Raw genomic sequence first — 23,864 nt, 5'->3', positions numbered from 1 at the left:
TGGCGATTGAGTACTTTACTAAATGGGTTGAAGCGGAGTCATTCAAACATGTCACGAAGAAGGTAGTGGCCAATTTCTTGAGAGATCACATCATCTTTCGCTTTGGAGTACCCGAAACTCTTATCACAGACAATGCCAAGAATCTGAACAACGACATGGTAGATGGATTATGCGAGCAGTTCAAGATCAGACATCGCAACTCTGCCATTTATAGGCCTCAGATGAATGGAGCTGTAGAAGCCGCAAACAAGAATTTGAAGAAGTTTATCCGTAAAATGATAGAAAGGCATCGCGAGTGGCATGAAAAGTTGCCTTATGCATTAATGGCGTACCGGACTTCTATTCGGACATCGACTGGGGCAACGCCATATTCACTTATGTATGGAATGGAAGCTGTATTACCAGCTGAAGTTGAAATTCTTTCGCTACGAATTCTTAGGGAAGCTAAATTGGGGGAGGCTAATTGGATGAAGCAGCGCCATGAGCAATTGACTTTGATCGATGAAAAGCGATTCAATGCTATCTGTCATGGTCAGTGCTATCAGAAACGTGTGGCCCGGGCTTACAACAAAAAAGTCCATCGGCGGGCATTTGAAGAAGGGGATAAGGTACTGAAGCGGATTTTGCCAATGCAAGATGAAGCTAAAGGCAAATTTGCTCCAAATTGGCAAGGGCCGTTCATCGTCCAAAAGGTATTACCTGGCAGAGCACTTATTTTGGCCGAAATGGATGGACAGACTTTCCCTCAACCCATCAACTCAGATATGTGCAAAAAAATTTTCATTTGATCATGCAAATTTTCTTTAGAAATTCCTGCAAATGGCGAAATGCAAGTCAGGCCATCTTCTTTTACATTAAAAACATTTTATCTCTACTTGTCCCCTTTGAGCCATCAGAATTGACAAATTTCGTTTGATAACCCTTGAGAATTGCAAACCTCACACTGGGGCAAATCTATTTTTGAAAGAGAGATGATCAAAAGAAAAGAACCCCACACTGGGGCAAATTTAGTTTAAAAAAATGCAAAAGTGAGGGAAATGCAATAAAAAAAATGCAAAGAGAGAAAATCCGATCAAACTGGGGCAAATTTTCCTCAGGTTTCGTTCAAAATCGGAGTTATTTTCAAAAGAGTGCAATATCAAGTTATTTCACCCCTCGTATCAAATCTGCTTTCAAGCCTCAACCTTTCTTGAAAAACACCCCACCTGACCTCATTGCAAAGCCCAAAAGCCCTGGCTTTCGTCATTTGCTGCATTTCTACTAGAAAATTTGTTAATCAACTGGCAGGTGATGTCCATAATGTCTTCGCCTAATCTCATAAGGGAAGTGCATTTTACTGATGCCAGAAATCTTTAACTCATATTTCTGAGTCGATCATGGTCGAGATATTTCATTGTTCTTTAGGTGAAAACCCAAAAGGGCGCCTCAAAAAAAATGAAATGAAAAATGAAAAGAAAAGAAAGAAAAAAAAAGAGAAAGAAAAAAAGAAAAGACAAAAATAAAAAGGGTGGGGGCAACCTTGGTGAAAACCCGAAAGGGCGCCAAGGCAGATTTTCTCAACAAGACGAGCTCGAGAAGGAACAACTGGTGACCTGGTTCATTTAGGTTTTCCCTCATGACTGTGATACTTCTGCCGGTATCGAATTCCGAAGCAAATATATCCAAAGCCTTGAATATGATATTCGTTGGCCAAATTTGTATTTTTCTTTACAAATATTCTTTTGCAAAATGTATCTTTATAAACCTCTTGGTTTCTCTCAACTATTTGCGTTCAACTGCTATTGGTTTGTCTACATTCTTTTGCATGCTCATCTTTGCCTGACATAGAAAATCATCTTGCATATACATTGATTTTTATATGACAAATTTTCATGCATCATTCTTTCATTATTGGATTCGAATGGATATAAACCCTAGGGTTTGCGCAAAGATAGGGGATTCAATCATCTATTACGTTGAGTAAAACGCAACAAAGCTGCTACATATATCTGGTGACGTGGTAAATGCGTATTTTATCAGCCTCAGAAATTGAAAGGGTGTCAAAATTAGAAGTTCGACTAAGACAGACGCCGCAGAGCAGAAGCAAGAAGCATCACAAGACTCATGTTTACACGATTCCCAAGGCAAACCAGATCAAATGATGGTGGCAAGTCCATTATTTCTTCCTTTCTTGTAGGAACATTGCAAACAAAAGAAGCCACTCTCCTTTTGGCACCTAAACCGATGTCAGACAAAGCTTCCCAGTAAGCAAGGATAATGTCATTGGCAAAGTTTGACTATAAGAAACAACATCAGCCATCGCTTCAGTCACAGAGATCCAAATTTCCCTCTTGGTACAAAAGTTGAAGTACTCTCAGGTAAAAAACTCAATTCATGGTTTAAACTTCCCCAGTGAAGTCCCGTTTTTTTTTAAAAATTTCTGTTCGGGTCAGTCCCGTTTTAAATTCTTGTTCGGGCCAATCCCGTTTTAAATTCCTGTTCGGGCCAGTCCCGTTTTAAATTTCTGTTAGGGTTAGTCCCGTTTTTAAATTTCTGTTCGGGTCAATCCCGTTTTAAATTCCTGTTCGGGTCAGTCCCGTTTTAAATTTTTGTTCGGGCCAGTCCCGTTTTAAATTTCTGTTCGGGTCAGTCCCGTTTTAAATTCTTGTTCGGGCCAGTCCCGTTTTAAATTTCTGTTCGGGTCAGTCCCGTTTTAAATTCCTGTTCGGGTCCGTCCCGTTTTAAATTTCGGGTCAGTCCCGTTTTAAATTTTCTGTTCGGGTCAGTCCCGTGTTAATTTCATGTTAGGGTCAGTCCCATTTTAGAATTCCAGTTCGTTGAGATCATTTTGCCGCCAAGTAACACAGGTAAGTATTTTGGTGTCTATTTCTTTGTCTCAAGTTTTTTCAAAACTCAGACAAAGAGGGGCAAACTGTAGACACCAAAATTTCATTGTAATTTCCTTTACTATTTATTTTTTGCTTTTCATTTTGTCGTGTCAGTTTTATTCGCTTTTTAATCTTTAGTTTTTTTTAGTTATTATTGTTATTGTTATCTTTGGAGTTTTAGCGTAGAGTTTCTAGGAAAAGAAAGAAAAAAAAAGAAGAAGAAGAAAAAAGAAAAAATATACATTCAAAAGTATGCTTTAGTTGATTTTTATTCAAATTCAACGCTTTTTTTGAAAAAAGAGAGAACAAGAGAAAAATGATGAAAAATGAAAAGAAAAATGGAAAATTGCAATTTTGCTGTTTATTATTTCTAGTTTATTCATTTTTATCCGATGTTAATTAAATTGTTGGTTTTCATTTAATTTTATTACCATTTTGTTAAATTACTTCAAAAAAAAAAGAGAAAAAAGGAAAATTAGCATTTCATTTTTATCTTAATTAGCATTTCTTCATTAGTTATTTTTTTTATTAATTAGTTATCTATATTAATTAGTTATTATTAAAAAAAAAAGAAAAAAAAAAAGATGGCCGCGGCATGCAAGCTGCATATTTTTGCAGCTTGCAAAGGACGACCACAGATGCCCATTGGAGGGCTGGATGTGAAGGAAGGGCAGGCCTTTCATCCTCACCATTGGGGTGAGGGTTTAGGAACCTTTGGGCTCCATATAAAAAGAAAAAACCACGGCCGCAGGAAAGAGTTTTTTGGAAGGGGGTTTCAGGGCAAAATGAAACAGAGAGAGAGCTAAGGGAGGGAGTTGGACGCCTGTAGAAAGAAAAAGGTTACGGAGGTTTTGAGGAGGCGGCAGTAGAAAACCAGAAAAAGCTACAGAGAGTTTGAAGGAGAGCTAAAGGGGATAACGGCAGAGAGTAAGAAATAATAGAGCAGAGGGAAAAGGAAAAGGACGACTGAGAGGAGGACTTCGGCAAAGGAAAAGCAGAGAACCAAGAGGCGACGGCGGAGGAAAGCCAGAAAAGCTGGTTGCCGGGAAAGGAGGAGAACCAAGACCTCCTCTTTTGATCGCATCAAACCTCAGCCGACAAAAAGAAACCCAAAGGTAACAGCTTTCCACTTTGGAGTGTGTTTATGAGTTGTTGAACTATACTAGAATGCAGAAAGTCTCGGTTTTTACACTTGCTTTCGTCCCCATGTGAGTCCCGTTTGTGAATCTGATTGGGATAGGATTTGTGTTTAGCTGTGGGGATGTGTGATGAATCCATGAAGCTTTTGTTTAATGTCCATGGCCGATTCTGTTGAGTTTGAATGAACCAATCCTGAAAAACGACAGCTTTTTGGACAGCTTTGTTCGATTTTTGGTTGTTTATGCGTGGGAATGTTTCTTGCTGTTTATCTTTCCCTGCTATTTTTGTACCTTGTCCATTGTTTTGTTGGAGCCTTAGAATGTTCAGAGTAGGGGTTAGATGATGTTTATACTGCCTTGCATTATTGCTGAAGCCCAAAGCATGAAGGCTGCGGAACATTTTTCCAGATTTTTGCATGTCCCGTACCTCTATTGTCACATTGAAGCACAAGGGTTGGGTAGCTAAGAGCTGGAGAGGATGAGTGGTCACATTGCCACTTTGATCCACGGTTGGGTTGTTTGAAGCCACTAGTTACACCTAGATGGAAATGGTTGCATTCACAACCTAGAACTCATTCGAAATTGTTTTCATCTCTCTGTTGTTCCATGTTGTCCGTTTGATATGCAATGATTCTATTTCCTACCTTTGGTGTTGTATTAATCAAGTGTTTTGAAGTTTAATGGGATGGGTAAATGATTAATACAATCTTTCGGCATTTTAATATGCACAAGCTGGAATCTGCAAAATTAGCAGCAAGACAAAAAGCTGTCGTGTTTTCTGTGCTGTTTTCTTCCCTTTGCCGTGGCTGTTTATCGATCCTTACACTTGAGTGGCATGCTAATTTGCACGTTTGGGGTTCACAATACTTGAACTATTGATCAAACACTTTGCTAAAAAATGGGTGAATCTGGTTGGCCGAAAGTTTCTTGAAGTCTCGGCAATGTTGCAATTAGAAAATGCAGAAATGTTTTTGATATTGGCAACTTGTTTCTGGTTTGTTTGGGTCAGAAATTAGCATGAATGCAGATCATTTTTGATGTACTTTTGAGTCCGAAAACTCTTGGTATGATATTGCTGAAATTGCCAAATATCTAGGAGTCGTGTACTTCAAAGAAAAAACGCAGCAAGGGAAAGCTGCTGCATTTTTTCTTTCTTTTCTCTACCGCGTTTCCTTTCCCTTAGTCACTAGTTGGGTTTTGCACTTCAGTTTCATGTTTGATCTTGTGTTGAGGGAAGCAAGGGAAGGTTGGGTGTTGAGTTTGCATGTTGAAATGTTTGGATCATGTTCGAACACTAAGAATTCTTGCTGCATTCTGTTTCGGCTGCATTCCATTGCTACATTCTTTTTTTTACCTCTGGCAGCTGTCATTCCAGACTTTCTGTTTTGATTTTTGCAAGAGAGGTGGAATGGTTGGGTTGATTGATAATTGGAGAGTTTGTGTCTTGTGATTGATGTTCATTGGTAATGTTAAGGTTGGCGTTGAAATACAATAGGTTGCAGCAAAGATGTTAGCTAAAACTTTGCAGAAGCATAAGCTACGTGGGTTGCATGAATTTGCTTGAAATAATTCTCTGAAAATTGCACTTTGGCCCCCCAAGTCTCTCCTTGTTCCACTAAGACCCAATCAATTAAATAATTTCTTCAATTTGGTCCTTGGTAATTTTAATTTGTGCAAATTCATTGCTTGTTTGCTTCAATTAACTACCATGCTTTGCTTCAATTGCGCTTAAGACATGACTTTAGGGACTTTATGATCAAGTGAGCTTTGTTTTGCACATTTCTTTTAATTTTCTTAAATAAAGTGGTACCTTGACCTTTTTATTGTTTTGAAGCCATTTTTACTTCATTTGATTACCATCGCGAGGGAGGTATAACTTCTTTTATCTTTTTTGTCTCTCCTATGTGATCCAACGTGCTAAGTGAGAATTGCATGTCTAAATTGCTTTCCTTGCTTTTTTTTAGTTCCTTTATTTCATTTACTCTTGTTTTTTGTTAAGTTATTCTTTTATGGGGTATGTGTACACCTCTTGGCTTGTAATAGATAGGGCTTGGAGGAGCATTTGATGAAGACCTATTGAAGACGTGTGCCTAGCTAGCAAATGTAATAGATTTATTAGTTTGGTTGCTTACCTTTGTTGCTATGTGTTAATTTGCTTTATTAGGCTCTTGCATCTAGTCGAGCATGCTAAGTGTTACGTGCTACGTGTTTATGAGTGTATGGCATGTCTACTTGCTTTCCATAGCCATGGATGCATATGATGGATGAATGTACGTCACCATACTAGTCCAACGCTAGTTGTGGCTCATTTATAGAAAGGGCTAGTCCAATGCTAGACCCAATAGGCCATTTCCCTTTTCGTAGGTGCATATTTGCGTGTTTCACTTCATTTCACGCATTTTTCCTAGTTTCTCTATCATTTGGCATGCCCCTCTAATCCCTTCCCTCTCACTTTAGGTTTTGCATATTCATGCTAGTTATAGGGTCCATTTGCTTGAGAGTCCCCTTTCGATAAGGGAAACGAGTGAGTGTGGCTCCAAAATAGCCTTAGCACGCTAGTTCTCCTTTCTAATCAAAGGGAAAATTGAAGTCACAAAGTTAGGACTCCCGTTCCCGTCTTGATGCATTCCCATAGGATTCATGCATTTTACTCATTCACTATCACATACACTTCTACTTTATATTCCAACCCTTTTTCCACATTCTCACTTCACACTACTTTAATTTTGCACGTTTTCACTCAACTACTTACACTTTATAATATCACTCGCACACATGCACTTTATGTTATCACACATACATTTTCACATTATTACTTTACTCACCTTATCTTGTACATCCATTTGCAGACTTTCACTTACACACTATTGTTTTTATCACTTTTTCACTTCACAGAAACTCACTTTTTCACATGGCATACATTCATTTCACTCATTTTTATGTCATTTAGGATTATATGTGACCTCTCCAAAGGATCATTATTGGGCTTCACAATTAATGTGATTGGCACCACTCAACCTTTGAAGAGAAATTTCCCCCATCTCCCCCTAGGTCTAGGGTTTGCATTCATGTAGCACATCCAAATGTAATAAATTCTTTGGTTAAAACAAGAAAATCTTTGATTAAATCACGCAACTAGCCTTGGCTAGGTCGAAGGGGTTCCTTGGATTTGTATCCTTGCGTTCCCCTTCGTCAAATGTGACTCCCGAACCTTTTTCGCTGGTTTACGTGGACTAGGAGTCGTTTAAAAGGGGTTTCTTACTACTTTTTCCAATTTTTTCTTTAAAAATTCATTTTTAGGTGACTTGGTACACCTTAACTCATTACCAAGTGGCGACTCCAATTTTTTATTTCAAAAAACCCTTTTTAAACTATAATTTTGGGTCAAATCGTCGCATTCTCAAATCCCCATTTAGACCCACTTTTCTTTTAAATCACAATTCATTTTCCAATCACAAATTGAATCTAAAAATACATTTTTAAACCATTTTATTTATTTATCAAAAAACGGGGCGCGACAGCAAGTAACACGTAGCACGTAAGCATGCAAATCACATAGGGCAAATAAAGCAAAGGAAGCCCTATCTATTACAAAGGGGGATGCCTACTACAATCTAAAGGGGAAACGGAATAAAATAAATAAAATAAATACCTAGCTATTACAAATTTGGCATTCAAGTGCCTTCGAATGACTTGCTAATTAAAAAGACGAAATAAAAAGAAAACGAAATAGGCAATTAGACATAAAATGAAAAGCGAATTAAAGCATGCATATTCACACATAACACTTAGGAGCACGTAGGAGAAATAAAATCAAGAAAAATAGAGGTTACCTCCCTTGCAATGGTAATGAAATGAAGGGAATGTTAGCTTCAAAACAATAAAAAGGGTCAAGGCACCTCAAATAGCCGGATAAGCATGAAATTGAACCGTTGAAAGCATTTAAACAACTAAACAGGCCATGATTCAAAAAATTAGGGTCTAATTGAAAGGAAAAAGGAAGTTTGAGGGATCAATTTGATTGGCTTTTTCAATTACTCGGGCCAAATTAGCATTATGGGAGACTTGAGAGGTTAAAGTGTAAATTCTTCTTTTGGTTTTCATGCATGCATACGTAGAAGGCTGAAATTTCTGCAACTAACTAAAAATGAAACCTGCTGCCTTCTTCAGAACAGCAAGTTCCGCAACCTAAAGTGCAAGTCTGCTACATTTGGCTTCCAAATTCGAATTTTAGATTCAGATAGACAAAGTTTGTTCGAGACCTCTTCAGCCAAACCTCACATAAACTTCAAGTCCTAGACCCAAACATGATTTGTACAATTCCCACGGAAGAGATTCAGGCCAAAAAGACAAAAACAAAAAGAAAAAACAAAGATGTAGCAACGGCACATTAAACATTCAACCAAGAACATTCCACTTCTTTAACCAAACACTGAGATCATCACCAAGGAGTTAGACAAGCTATGCTTATGAACAAGACACTTTAATTCCTCCATGCATCAAAACCCAAACAAGAAAAACTGAACAAATAGCGCATGGTGCTTACTTATCCTGATCTTCAAAACTATGTTTTCCCTAAATACAGCCTTCATAGCATATTGTTCATGTTATCTCAAATAAGCAATAAACAACAGCAAGAAAGTCTAACCAACTACCACTTCAACGACCCAACAGAAAAGAAAAGGACCCTTCCAAGCTGCTGCAACATGCCAAGAGACCTCAGCTTGTTGCAGCAGATTTTTAGGCACAACTCTTAAACCCAAAAGCATTCTAAAAACAGGTGAAAAGGCTCATCAAACATTCTTCCTAGTTTTCAACATGAAATTCTTAAAACTGAAACACAAAATTCAGAAAGAAAGAGCGTGCCAAACTAGAAACAAAATTTTTGCAATTTCGCTGCTATGGAATTCATACCCAACCCAGGTAACAAAAATCCAAGCAAAACATCAAGTTTTAGACCGAAACATGAAGATTATGGGGCCCCAAGCATCAAGATTCAATCTTGGTACATTTGACATCAAATTTGTGCCATAAAACCTGAGCTATTATCGCATAAGATGAGCGGGAAAAATGCAGCAAAAGAAAAGAAACACAGGCTAGATTCGGACAATGTTTGGCCAAGATTCATTAGACACTTTTAACATACTTTGATGAACACCATAGCCATTAAAATACATGCGGAAAACACCAGGAAAAAGAACGCACTTGTGGATGAGCTTAAACCAATCGAAAATAATTTCCAGAGCATTAAAAGACCAGCGAAAACTCCATGGATTCATCATATACCCCGTAGAAAAACATAAATCTCTATCCCTCCAAATCCAGGCCAAACCCACACGTTGACTGTCAAGCGAAAGAGCAGCAAACAACAGAAAACCTAATGGAACTTCAACAAGAATCAGCGAAAGTTAATCAGGGAAACAAACAAAGAGGAGCCTTGCTTAGCACGCACACATGGATTACAACCCTTCTTCTTTCCCTCAAACCCAACCAGATTCGTAAATACGACTCGCATGGAGGACAAAAACAGGTGTAAAGGCCAAACTTTCAGCAATCTATCATAACCCAGCAGCTTATGAACAAATTCCAGAGTAAAAAATGTTACCTTTAGCTTCTGATCAAAGCTTGATGTAATCCAAAGATGAAGCCTTTGTTCTCCGTCTCTCCCGCAGCTGCTTCTCTTTCTCTCTGGTCTCCTCAGAAACTGTAGCCTTTTCTTTTCCGTGCGTTTTCCCTTTTTCTTCCTAGCTTTCTTTGTGAGGCCCCAGTCCGTTCGCAAGTCGATATTAGGGTTATTTGATATTCGGTATAGAAAAAATCAGGGTTTTATGTCTAGGAAGGAAACCCTAATTCGGTTGAGCTTGAAAATCCTAGTTTACGTATTATGATTATAAGGTTCAAGCTATAATTTATATTCGTTATTCCAGTGTGTGCCTTGACATAGGTAAATATAGGATTTGTTTTAATTACAAAGGTTTAGTAAGTTTGAATGATTAGCAAACCTCTAGTGTTACTATATTAGAAAGCTTAAGTGGAGTTTTATTTTTCGCCCGCCTTTTTCCACATTTTCTTTATTAGAAAAGTTCCCCAGATAATTTTTATGAGTAAATATAGTTTTTAGATGATTTTTCTAGTATCGGTTAGTTTTTGAGAAATTAAGAACGTATATCGGACGTGGGACCCACTAGTGCGATAAGTTCGGAAAAATTCGGCCAAATAGGTTAAATTCCGGATACTGTGTGAAATTTATCGGGTGTTAAGAGATAAGTAGAGGATGTGAAGTGGTTGATGTGAGAGGAAAAGAAAGGATAGAAATGCATTTAATGGAGTGACAAGTGTCACATTTCCATTGGTTGGAACCTAAGACAAATATTCACCTTTTTGACTTTTCTTACCCATGAAATAAATATCTCAAAAATTGACCAAAATTCACCATTTCTTCTCCTTCTTGTGGCCGACCAACATCAAGCAAAAGGAAAGGAAAAGCTCTCCAAATTTCATGCTCCAATCTTGCACAAATCAACAAACTAACCGATTAAACTTGAAACCTCTCCATAAAATCCCTTAAGTGAGTGGTAGTGAGTGGTGTGGTGAAGTTTTTGGAAGAGCTAAGGTGGTCTACAACTCCTCTTCTCTTGTATACTAGGTCAGTGATGATTGAACATACTCCTACACCTAATGATGCTTAAGTTATGCTTAGTAGTGGCTAAAGTGATGATATTTGTGATTTATTTCTTGATTTGAAGTGATTTGGTGAAGTTTTTATATTTTTGAGGAATTTTCTGGTTTAATATGAATGTGATGTTGTGGTCATCTATGATGGTTGATAATGAGGGGGAAAGACTCTAGTAGGTGTGAATTAGTGATAATTGCAACCAATTTTGGATTTGGATTGAACAATGAAAAGTTAGGGTTTCAAAACCCCTAATTCTGTCCGGTTTTGGATCATAGGGTTAGAGGCCGAATTGGACTTTGCTCAAAACATGAAAGTTGTAGGTATTGATGAGTTTGAAGTGACTGCAAAATTTCAGGTCATTTGGATTAGTGTAGAGTGAGATATGTCGATTTTACTGTTGCTGTTCTGGGTTGATCAGAATGCGAAAACTGCACTTGTAATTGGCCATTTTGACTGGAATTACTTTGGATTTGGATGTTGGTGTCTTCTGATGAAATATAGAGGAATGTCTTAGCTACCATATGCCTTTGGAATCAATGCATTGGGACTTGTGTAGACTGAAATAGACTAATTAGAGCATAGTGCGATTTGGGAACCTGCAATTGCGGTTCTGGTTTGGTAATCTGCAATTTTTGACCTAGTTGTGCTAGGATTTGGACTGAATGGCCTTCTACATTGTTGTAGCCCTATTTCTTAGCTTCGAAACAGTGGGTCTTACACCCCCATCCGATAACCGTAGTGAATTTGGTGCCATTACCGCATATTGAGGTCAAATACGGTTTGTGATCCTATTTTGCGATTCTGGTATAGTGTCTTGCATTTTTGACCTTGTTACATTCAAAATTGGACAAAGTTTCCTTCTTCAACATTGTAGCCCCTTAAGTCCTGGATATTCCTGTAAATTTTCAGGTTAAACGGATTAGTATATCCTGAGCTATAAACGAAATACTCAGACCTGTTTTGACCGTCAAATTCTGTTACGTTTTTTTTTGGAAAGTTTATGACTGGAACTTTGGCTTCACATTTGACTGGGTTACAAGCTGTTTGGGCTTGCGACCAAAACACCAAACTTATAGCCCTATATCAGAGCTTTCTAACGCCCTTGGAATTTCATGAATCGGATTTATAAAACCTGAGATATAGCCGAGCAAACAAGGCCTGCCCGTGAAAATGACCATTTTCTGGTCAGATCTGTTTTGGTGCTGATGACCAATTTCCGTTCCGAATTTGGATTGCCGACCTTCATGAAAGTTGTTCCATTTGGAATGAACCATCTAACTGCCAATTTTCAGCTCTTTTGACCATGTGTAGCATAGAAAACAGTTTGCACTCAAAACTGACCATTTGTGCATTGGCCAGATTTCATAAGTGATTGTGTTTGGTTCATTTGGGACTGAAACCTCCTGTTTCAGTTCTGGATGTTTTCATAACAGTTTTTGTTCATCCTTTAAGCTTCGATATGGCATCTCATACGCCTTAATCCGATATTCGTAGCTCAACTTATGAGTAAACTAGAAATGAGTGTCAAATCTGCCGTTTCCGCTAACGGCCGTTTCCGTTTCCGTTCGTCATATTTACATGCGCGCGTGTCGTTTTGCCGTTTTGCTTGTTTTAGGCACGATAGTAGCCGTTTGCGATATTATGTGACACAATCTTCTATTTCAGACGGTGGTGAGCTGGGCGGAACTGGTGGGGCCCACTACTAGCTGTTCATTTCGATCCGATTTCGTACTTTTGCTATTTCAGTTTCTGAGTAAGTATTCAGGCCAGTTTGGTGTGTTTTCTTTGCTATGTGTTTGAGATATGTGAAAAAGGTACTTAGGCGAGGGTGTACTTTATCGCACTCGACCTAAACCCTAATTTGAATGTATAATTGTACTTGGCATATATATATGAACCTTTTGGAACCAAAACCCTTGAGCTTGTGGCTCGGGCGACTTTCGAGTAAAGTTTGTGAAGTTTGCAAAGTTTGTGAGTTCGTGGGTCCGATCTAAGACCTGTTTGGACTATTCGAGCCGGTTAGGGCTTGGTCGAAGTCAGTCCAACTTAGTCTGAGGTCACCAAGTTTGTAGGTTCATGTTATGAACCAATTTTGTGAATCCGGTTCACCGAGAAGGTGACCAAGTTTGTGACCCGAGCTTGTGACTCAAGCTCAAGTTTGTGATTTCGTTCGCCCGGGCAAGTTTGTGAGGTGACTGGCCAGTGAGGGTGATAAGGTGTCGGTGGGTGTACAAGTGAAGTTCTACGGACCATTGAGTGTGGTCGACGGAGTGTCGACAGGAGATCACGCATGGCATATGAATTGGCTTTGGAGCCACCTGTATCCTTATTATGTGATGTTACTTTTCTGCTTTTGCTTTACTCTTACTGTGTGACTGTTATGTGAAATTTATGCTTTCGCCCCTGTTTACTTACTAAGAATATATCTTACCCCTTTCCTTTGTTTTCCTTAGCAGGGGCCGACGCGGGGACTTTTGGCTCGTACACTAGTATAGTTAGATTGGCTTGTAATAGTTGATCAGTTAGAATGTTTGTTTTTTTTGTTTTGGTGGTTTGTATAAGAACCCTTCTTAGGGTCTATCTTTTGTTGGTTGTGGTTATAGTGTATTAGAGTGGTTTGACTCGAGACTTTTGAAGATGTAAATATAACTTTTGGGATTGTATATATTGTATATAGTGCTCTTTCGATCCATCTCGTTTTATTGCTTTAAGTTTTGAGTCCTGGCGCGAGCTAGGCAGGCGGCCCGCCGATACCCTTGAGTTCGCCCTTGGGAGAAGTGGAGTCGTCACAGTTGGTATCAGAGCCTGCTTCGCGTGGTCTCTGCGTGGAGTGAGCTTGGGCTAAGTGGTGAATGGGTATGAAGGATTAAGTGCTCGTTCGAGCATAAGCTATGAACCCTGAAGTGTTATAGGTCTTCAATCTTTCTTATGGTATCTAAGGACCATAGATAGGTATGTCGGGTAAGAAGTTTGATTTGTAGATGGTTTACTCTTGGGACTGGCCAGCTCGAGATGTGAACTATTTCATTTCGGATTCTTGTGCCCGAATACTCCAGAATTGAGGCGATGCAAGCTACTAGGTACTTGAGACTTGTATCTTGGAAACATGAACAGGCTTTGTCTGACTAGAATGAGCACAAGAGGTTAATGGACATCTAGTTTGGATAGTAAGTGACGTGAGAGATCAGACGGGCTGATACTGGGACGACTTCACCTTTTCTTTTTGGTTCGCCCGCATATTACTACCACCTGACGTTAGTATATGTATTTGTGTACTTGCTTGTCCGTCTTTTGATATGGCGTGTTATGTGCGATATGTTATTTGTGTAATTGGTATGTTGGATTTTGTTATTGTAGTCAATTTACTGCATTCATTCATTAAAGTACCCATTTGGAAAGAAAAGAGAGAAAGAAGGGAAAACTATATATATATGTATATATGTGGAAGGAAGACATAGTCACGGACATGGTCATAGCTGTGGAACAAAACGAGGCCGAGAGTCAAGAGAGGAAAGGGAGGAAACAATAGCTGAACGAAACATGGACCGAGAGTGCCACTTGTGTTCAAGAATTGATTATGACCCATTGTTTTGCCCGACAGGCTACCATCTGGGTTCCAGCAATTTTGTGAGATGGCACATTGGGTTGAGATGTATAAGGAAATCGCGGTTCTTTGAGACGAAATAGAAGTCCAAAAGAAACTAGTCGCATACTGGGAAGGGCGATGGAAGCACGAGTATTCAGAGAAAATTGAGCTCTTGCACAAGAACTTAGAGCTAAAAAGGAAATACGAAGGGATTTCCGGGGAGGCCTTAGCAATGGCACAGAGCACTACTTCTATGGGGGTTCCAGAGAAAACTCAAAGGACAGAAATTTCAAGGCCGCAAGTGAAGACCTTCCATGCAAAGAAAAGGAGCGCATCTCTTGAGAGTCAAAGGCCAGAACCGAGTAAGCGAGGTAGGTCATCTGCTAAGAAGGGTCGTGGAGCGGGTAGTGTGACAATTTGTGGTTATTGTAGAAAATCCAATCACATTGAAGTGAATTGTTGGAGAAAGGGGAGGAGATGTCTGCGCTGTGGGAGCGCCAAGCATCAAATTGCTAATTGCCCGGGTTTATTGCACGAAAAGAAAGGAACCCAGCAGCCAACCCAGACCGACCCTGGACCGTCAACTAGAGAAGGGATTGGAATGAAGAGCCTCGTTTCTTTTAAGAACGTGGAAGGTACAGGCTACTGGTTACTTTAGGTTTGATAGATTTCGTTCATAGAAATTTCGAGGACGAAATTGTCCTAAGTGGGGGAGATTGTGAGGCCCCAGTCCGTTCGCAAGTCGATATTAGGGTTATTTGATATTCGGTATAGAAAAAATCAGGGTTTTATGTCTAGGAAGGAAACCCTAATTCGGTTGAGCTTGAAAATCCTAGTTTACGTATTATGATTATAAGGTTCAAGCTATAATTTATATTCGTTATTCCAGTGTGTGCCTTGACATAGGTAAATATAGGATTTGTTTTAATTACAAAGGTTTAGTAAGTTTGAATGATTAGCAAACCTCTAGTGTTACTATATTAGAAAGCTTAAGTGGAGTTTTATTTTTCGCCCGCCTTTTTCCACATTTTCTTTATTAGAAAAGTTCCCCAGATAATTTTTATGAGTAAATATAGTTTTTAGATGATTTTTCTAGTATCGGTTAGTTTTTGAGAAATTAAGAACGTATATCGGACGTGGGACCCACTAGTGCGATAAGTTCGGAAAAATTCGGCCAAATAGGTTAAATTCCGGATACTGTGTGAAATTTATCGGGTGTTAAGAGATAAGTAGAGGATGTGAAGTGGTTGATGTGAGAGGAAAAGAAAGGATAGAAATGCATTTAATGGAGTGACAAGTGTCACATTTCCATTGGTTGGAACCTAAGACAACTATTCACCTTTTTGACTTTTCTTACCCATGAAATAAATATCTCAAAAATTGACCAAAATTCACCATTTCTTCTCCTTCTTGTGGCCGACCAACATCAAGCAAAAGGAAAGGAAAAGCTCTCCAAATTTCATGCTCCAATCTTGCACAAATCAACAAACTAACCGATTAAACTTGAAACCTCTCCATAAAATCCCTTAAGTGAGTGGTAGTGAGTGGTGTGGTGAAGTTTTTGGAAGAGCTAAGGTGGTCTACAACTCCTCTTCTCTTGTATACTAGGTCAGTGATGATTGAACATACTCCTACACCTAATGATGCTTAAGTTATGCTTAGTAGTGGCTAAAGTGATGATATTTGTGATTTATTTCTTGATTTGAAGTGATTTGGTGAAGTTTTTATATTTTTGAGGAATTTTCTGGTTTAATATGAATGTGATGTTGTGGTCATCTATGATGGTTGATAATGAGGGGGAAAGACTCTAGTAGGTGTGAATTAGTGATAATTGCAACCAATTTTGGATTTGGATTGAACAATGAAAAGTTAGGGTTTCAAAACCCCTAATTCTGTCCGGTTTTGGATCATAGGGTTAGAGGCCGAATTGGACTTTGCTCAAAACATGAAAGTTGTAGGTATTGATGAGTTTGAAGTGACTGCAAAATTTCAGGTCATTTGGATTAGTGTAGAGTGAGATATGTCGATTTTACTGTTGCTGTTCTGGGTTGATCAGAATGCGAAAACTGCACTTGTAATTGGCCATTTTGACTGGAATTACTTTGGATTTGGATGTTGGTGTCTTCTGATGAAATATAGAGGAATGTCTTAGCTACCATATGCCTTTGGAATCAATGAATTTGGACTTGTGTAGACTGAAATAGACTAATTAGAGCATAGTGCGATTTGGGAACCTGCAATTGCGGTTCTGGTTTGGTAATCTGAAATTTTTGACCTAGTTGTACTAGGATTTGGACTGAATGGCCTTCTACATTGTTGTAGCCCTATTTCTTAGCTTCGAAACAGTGGGTCTTACACCCCCATCCGATAACCGTAGTGAATTTGGTGCCATTACCGCATATTGAGGTCAAATACGGTTTGTGATCCTATTTTGCGATTCTGGTATAGTGTCTTGCATTTTTGACCTTGTTACATTCAAAATTGGACAAAGTTTCCTTCTTCAACATTGTAGCCCCTTAAGTCCTGGATATTCCTGTAAATTTTCAGGTTAAACGGATTAGTATATCCTGAGCTATAAACGAAATACTCAGACCTGTTTTGACCGTCAAATTCTGTTACGTTTTTTTTTGGAAAGTTTATGACTGGAACTTTGGCTTCACATTTGACTGGGTTACAAGCTGTTTGGGCTTGCGACCAAAACACCAAACTTATAGCCCTATATCAGAGCTTTCTAACGCCCTTGGAATTTCATGAATCGGATTTATAAAACCTGAGATATAGCCGAGCAAACAAGGCCTGCCCGTGAAAATGACCATTTTCTGGTCAGATCTGTTTTGGTGCTGATGACCAATTTCCGTTCCGAATTTGGATTGCCGACCTTCATGAAAGTTGTTCCATTTGGAATGAACCATCTAACTGCCAATTTTCAGCTCTTTTGACCATGTGTAGCATAGAAAACAGTTTGCACTCAAAACTGACCATTTGTGCATTGGCCAGATTTCATAAGTGATTGTGTTTGGTTCATTTTGGACTGAAACCTCCTGTTTCAGTTCTGGATGTCTTCATAACAGTTTTTGTTCATCCTTTAAGCTTCGATATGGCATCTCATACGCCTTAATCCGATATTCGTAGCTCAACTTATGAGTAAACTAGAAATGAGTGTCAAATCTGCCGTTTCCGCTAACGGCCGTTTCCGTTTCCGTTCGTCATATTTACATGCGCGCGTGTCGTTTTGCCGTTTTGCTTGTTTTAGGCACGATAGTAGCCGTTTGCGATATTATGTGACACAATCTTTTATTTCAGACAGTGGTGAGCTGGGCGGAACTGGTGGGGCCCACTACTAGCTGTTCATTTCGATCCGATTTCGTACTTTTGCTATTTCAGTTTCTGAGTAAGTATTCAGGCCAGTTTGGTGTGTTTTCTTTGCTATGTGTTTGAGATATGTGAAAAAGGTACTTAGGCGAGGGTGTACTTTATCGCACTCGACCTAAACCCTAATTTGAATGTATAATTGTACTTGGCATATATATATGAACCTTTTGGAACCAAAACCCTTGAGCTTGTGGCTCGGGCGACTTTCGAGTAAAGTTTGTGAAGTTTGCAAAGTTTGTGAGTTCGTGGGCCCGATCTAAGACCTGTTTGGACTATTCGAGCCGGTTAGGGCTTGGTCGAAGTCAGTCCAACTTAGTCTGAGGTCACCAAGTTTGTAGGTTCATGTTATGAACCAATTTTGTGAATCCGGTTCACCGAGAAGGTGACCAAGTTTGTGACCCGAGCTTGTGACTCAAGATCAAGTTTGTGATTTCGTTCGCCCGGGCAAGTTTGTGAGGTGACTGGCCAGTGAGGGTGATAAGGTGTCGGTGGGTGTACAAGTGAAGTTCTACGGACCATTGAGTGTGGTCGACGGAGTGTCGGCAGGAGATCACGCATGGCATATGAATAGGCTTTGGAGCCACCTGTATCCTTATTATGTGGTGTTACTTTTCTGCTTTTGCTTTACTCTTACTGTGTGACTGTTATGTGAAATTTATGCTTTCGCCCCTATTTACTTACTAAGCATATAGCTTACCCCTTACCTTTTGTTTTCCTTAGCAGGGGCCGACGCGGGGACTTTTGGCTCGTACACTAGTATAATTAGATTGGCTTGTAATAGTTGATCAGTTAGAATGTTTGTTTTTTTTGTTTTGGTGGTTTGTATAAGAACCCTTCTTAGGGTCTATCTTCTGTTGGTTGTGGTTATAGTGTATTAGCGTGGTTTGACTCGAAACTTTTGAAGATGTAAATATAACTTTTGGGATTGTATATATTGTATATAGTGCTCTTTCGATCCATCTCGTTTTATTGCTTTAAGTTTTGAGTCCTGGCGCGAGCTAGGCAGGCGGCCCGCCGATACCCTTGAGTTCGCCCTTGGGAGAAGTGGAGTCGTCGCAGTTGGTATCAGAGCCTGCTTCGCGTGGTCTCTGCGTGGAGTGAGCTTGGGCTAAGTGGTGAATGGGTATGAAGGATTAAGTGCTCGTTCGAGCATAAGCTATGAACCCTGAAGTGTTATAGGTCTTCAATCTTTCTTATGGTATCTAAGGACCATAGATAGGTATGTCGGGTAAGAAGTTTGATTTGTAGATGGTTTACTCTTGGGACTGGCCAGCTCGAGATGTGAACTATTTCATTTCGGATTCTTGTGCCCGAATACTCCAGAATTGAGGCGATGCAAGCTACTAGGTACTTGAGACTTGTATCTTGGAAACATGAACAGGCTTTGTCTGACTAGAATGAGCACAAGAGGTTAATGGACATCTAGTTTGGATAGTAAGTGACGTGAGAGATCAGACGGGCTGATACTGGGACGACTTCACCTTTTCTTTTTGGTTCGCCCGCATATTACTACCACCTGACGTTAGTATATGTATTTGTGTACTTGCTTGTCCGTCTTTTGATATGGCGTGTTATGTGCAATATGTTATTTGTGTAATTGGTATGTTGGATTTTGTTATTGTAGTCAATTTACTGCATTCATTCATTAAAGTACCCATTTGGAAAGAAAAGAGAGAAAGAAGGGAAAACTATATATATATGTATATATGTGGAAGGAAGACATAGTCACGGACATGGTCATAGCTGTGGAACAAAACGAGGCCGAGAGTCAAGAGAGGAAAGGGAGGAAACAATAGCTGAACGAAACATGGACCGAGAGTGCCACTTGTGTTCAAGAATTGATTATGACCCATTGTTTTGCCCGACAGGCTACCATCTGGGTTCCAGCAATTTTGTGAGATGGCACATTGGGTTGAGATGTATAAGGAAATCGCGGTTCTTTGAGACGAAATAGAAGTCCAAAAGAAACTAGTCGCATACTGGGAAGGGCGATGGAAGCACGAGTATTCAGAGAAAATTGAGCTCTTGCACAAGAACTTAGAGCTAAAAAGGAAATACGAAGGGATTTCCGGGGAGGCCTTAGCAATGGCACAGAGCACTACTTCTATGGGGGTTCCAGAGAAAACTCAAAGGACAGAAATTTCAAGGCCGCAAGTGAAGACCTTCCATGCAAAGAAAAGGAGCGCATCTCTTGAGAGTCAAAGGCCAGAACCGAGTAAGCGAGGTAGGTCATCTGCTAAGAAGGGTCGTGGAGCGGGTAGTGTGACAATTTGTGGTTATTGTAGAAAATCCAATCACATTGAAGTGAATTGTTGGAGAAAGGGGAGGAGATGTCTGCGCTGTGGGAGCGCCAAGCATCAAATTGCTAATTGCCCGGGTTTATTGCACGAAAAGAAAGGAACCCAGCAGCCAACCCAGACCGACCCTGGACCGTCAACTAGAGAAGGGATTGGAATGAAGAGCCTCGTTTCTTTTAAGAACGTGGAAGGTACAGGCTACTGGTTACTTTAGGTTTGATAGATTTCGTTCATAGAAATTTCGAGGACGAAATTGTCCTAAGTGGGGGAGATTGTGAGGCCCCAGTCCGTTCGCAAGTCGATATTAGGGTTATTTGATATTCGGTATAGAAAAAATCAGGGTTTTATGTCTAGGAAGGAAACCCTAATTCGGTTGAGCTTGAAAATCCTAGTTTACGTATTATGATTATAAGGTTCAAGCTATAATTTATATTCGTTATTCCAGTGTGTGCCTTGACATAGGTAAATATAGGATTTGTTTTAATTACAAAGGTTTAGTAAGTTTGAATGATTAGCAAACCTCTAGTGTTACTATATTAGAAGGCTTAAGTGGAGTTTTATTTTTCGCCCGCCTTTTTCCACATTTTCTTTATTAGAAAAGTTCCCCAGATAATTTTTATGAGTAAATATAGTTTTTAGATGATTTTTCTAGTATCGGTTAGTTTTTGAGAAATTAAGAACGTATATCGGACGTGGGACCCACTAGTGCGATAAGTTCGGAAAAATTCGGCCAAATAGGTTAAATTCCGGATACTGTGTGAAATTTATCGGGTGTTAAGAGATAAGTAGAGGATGTGAAGTGGTTGATGTGAGAGGAAAAGAAAGGATAGAAATGCATTTAATGGAGTGACAAGTGTCACATTTCCATTGGTTGGAACCTAAGACAACTATTCACCTTTTTGACTTTTCTTACCCATGAAATAAATATCTCAAAAATTGACCAAAATTCACCATTTCTTCTCCTTCTTGTGGCCGACCAACATCAAGCAAAAGGAAAGGAAAAGCTCTCCAAATTTCATGCTCCAATCTTGCACAAATCAACAAACTAACCGATTAAACTTGAAACCTCTCCATAAAATCCCTTAAGTGAGTGGTAGTGAGTGGTGTGGTGAAGTTTTTGGAAGAGCTAAGGTGGTCTACAACTCCTCTTCTCTTGTATACTAGGTCAGTGATGATTGAACATACTCCTACACCTAATGATGCTTAAGTTATGCTTAGTAGTGGCTAAAGTGATGATATTTGTGATTTATTTCTTGATTTGAAGTGATTTGGTGAAGTTTTTATATTTTTGAGGAATTTTCTGGTTTAATATGAATGTGATGTTGTGGTCATCTATGATGGTTGATAATGAGGGGGAAAGACTCTAGTAGGTGTGAATTAGTGATAATTGCAACCAATTTTGGATTTGGATTGAACAATGAAAAGTTAGGGTTTCAAAACCCCTAATTCTGTCCGGTTTTGGATCATAGGGTTAGAGGCCGAATTGGACTTTGCTCAAAACATGAAAGTTGTAGGTATTGATGAGTTTGAAGTGACTGCAAAATTTCAGGTCATTTGGATTAGTGTAGAGTGAGATATGTCGATTTTACTGTTGCTGTTCTGGGTTGATCAGAATGCGAAAACTGCACTTGTAATTGGCCATTTTGACTGGAATTACTTTGGATTTGGATGTTGGTGTCTTCTGATGAAATATAGAGGAATGTCTTAGCTACCATATGCCTTTGGAATCAATGAATTTGGACTTGTGTAGACTGAAATAGACTAATTAGAGCATAGTGCGATTTGGGAACCTGCAATTGCGGTTCTGGTTTGGTAATCTGAAATTTTTGACCTAGTTGTACTAGGATTTGGACTGAATGGCCTTCTACATTGTTGTAGCCCTATTTCTTAGCTTCGAAACAGTGGGTCTTACACCCCCATCCGATAACCGTAGTGAATTTGGTGCCATTACCGCATATTGAGGTCAAATACGGTTTGTGATCCTATTTTGCGATTCTGGTATAGTGTCTTGCATTTTTGACCTTGTTACATTCAAAATTGGACAAAGTTTCCTTCTTCAACATTGTAGCCCCTTAAGTCCTGGATATTCCTGTAAATTTTCAGGTTAAACGGATTAGTATATCCTGAGCTATAAACGAAATACTCAGACCTGTTTTGACCGTCAAATTCTGTTACGTTTTTTTTTGGAAAGTTTATGACTGGAACTTTGGCTTCACATTTGACTGGGTTACAAGCTGTTTGGGCTTGCGACCAAAACACCAAACTTATAGCCCTATATCAGAGCTTTCTAACGCCCTTGGAATTTCATGAATTGGATTTATAAAACCTGAGATATAGCCGAGCAAACAAGGCCTGCCCGTGAAAATGACCATTTTCTGGTCAGATCTGTTTTGGTGCTGATGACCAATTTCCGTTCCGAATTTGGATTGCCGACCTTCATGAAAGTTGTTCCATTTGGAATGAACCATCTAACTGCCAATTTTCAGCTCTTTTGACCATGTGTAGCATAGAAAACAGTTTGCACTCAAAACTGACCATTTGTGCATTGGCCAGATTTCATAAGTGATTGTGTTTGGTTCATTTTGGACTGAAACCTCCTGTTTCAGTTCTGGATGTCTTCATAACAGTTTTTGTTCATCCTTTAAGCTTCGATATGGCATCTCATACGCCTTAATCCGATATTCGTAGCTCAACTTATGAGTAAACTAGAAATGAGTGTCAAATCTGCCGTTTCCGCTAACGGCCGTTTCCGTTTCCGTTCGTCATATTTACATGCGCGCGTGTCGTTTTGCCGTTTTGCTTGTTTTAGGCACGATAGTAGCCGTTTGCGATATTATGTGACACAATCTTTTATTTCAGACAGTGGTGAGCTGGGCGGAACTGGTGGGGCCCACTACTAGCTGTTCATTTCGATCCGATTTCGTACTTTTGCTATTTCAGTTTCTGAGTAAGTATTCAGGCCAGTTTGGTGTGTTTTCTTTGCTATGTGTTTGAGATATGTGAAAAAGGTACTTAGGCGAGGGTGTACTTTATCGCACTCGACCTAAACCCTAATTTGAATGTATAATTGTACTTGGCATATATATATGAACCTTTTGGAACCAAAACCCTTGAGCTTGTGGCTCGGGCGACTTTCGAGTAAAGTTTGTGAAGTTTGCAAAGTTTGTGAGTTCGTGGGCCCGATCTAAGACCTGTTTGGACTATTCGAGCCGGTTAGGGCTTGGTCGAAGTCAGTCCAACTTAGTCTGAGGTCACCAAGTTTGTAGGTTCATGTTATGAACCAATTTTGTGAATCCGGTTCACCGAGAAGGTGACCAAGTTTGTGACCCGAGCTTGTGACTCAAGATCAAGTTTGTGATTTCGTTCGCCCGGGCAAGTTTGTGAGGTGACTGGCCAGTGAGGGTGATAAGGTGTCGGTGGGTGTACAAGTGAAGTTCTACGGACCATTGAGTGTGGTCGACGGAGTGTCGGCAGGAGATCACGCATGGCATATGAATAGGCTTTGGAGCCACCTGTATCCTTATTATGTGGTGTTACTTTTCTGCTTTTGCTTTACTCTTACTGTGTGACTGTTATGTGAAATTTATGCTTTCGCCCCTATTTACTTACTAAGCATATAGCTTACCCCTTACCTTTTGTTTTCCTTAGCAGGGGCCGACGCGGGGACTTTTGGCTCGTACACTAGTATAATTAGATTGGCTTGTAATAGTTGATCAGTTAGAATGTTTGTTTTTTTTGTTTTGGTGGTTTGTATAAGAACCCTTCTTAGGGTCTATCTTCTGTTGGTTGTGGTTATAGTGTATTAGCGTGGTTTGACTCGAAACTTTTGAAGATGTAAATATAACTTTTGGGATTGTATATATTGTATATAGTGCTCTTTCGATCCATCTCGTTTTATTGCTTTAAGTTTTGAGTCCTGGCGCGAGC

This window comes from Coffea arabica, chromosome 4c (assembly GCF_036785885.1).
Source record: "Coffea arabica cultivar ET-39 chromosome 4c, Coffea Arabica ET-39 HiFi, whole genome shotgun sequence".
Lineage (NCBI taxonomy): Eukaryota > Viridiplantae > Streptophyta > Magnoliopsida > Gentianales > Rubiaceae > Coffea > Coffea arabica.
The sequence above is the reverse complement of the archived record's forward strand: the minus strand, read 5'-3'. Positions refer to the sequence as shown.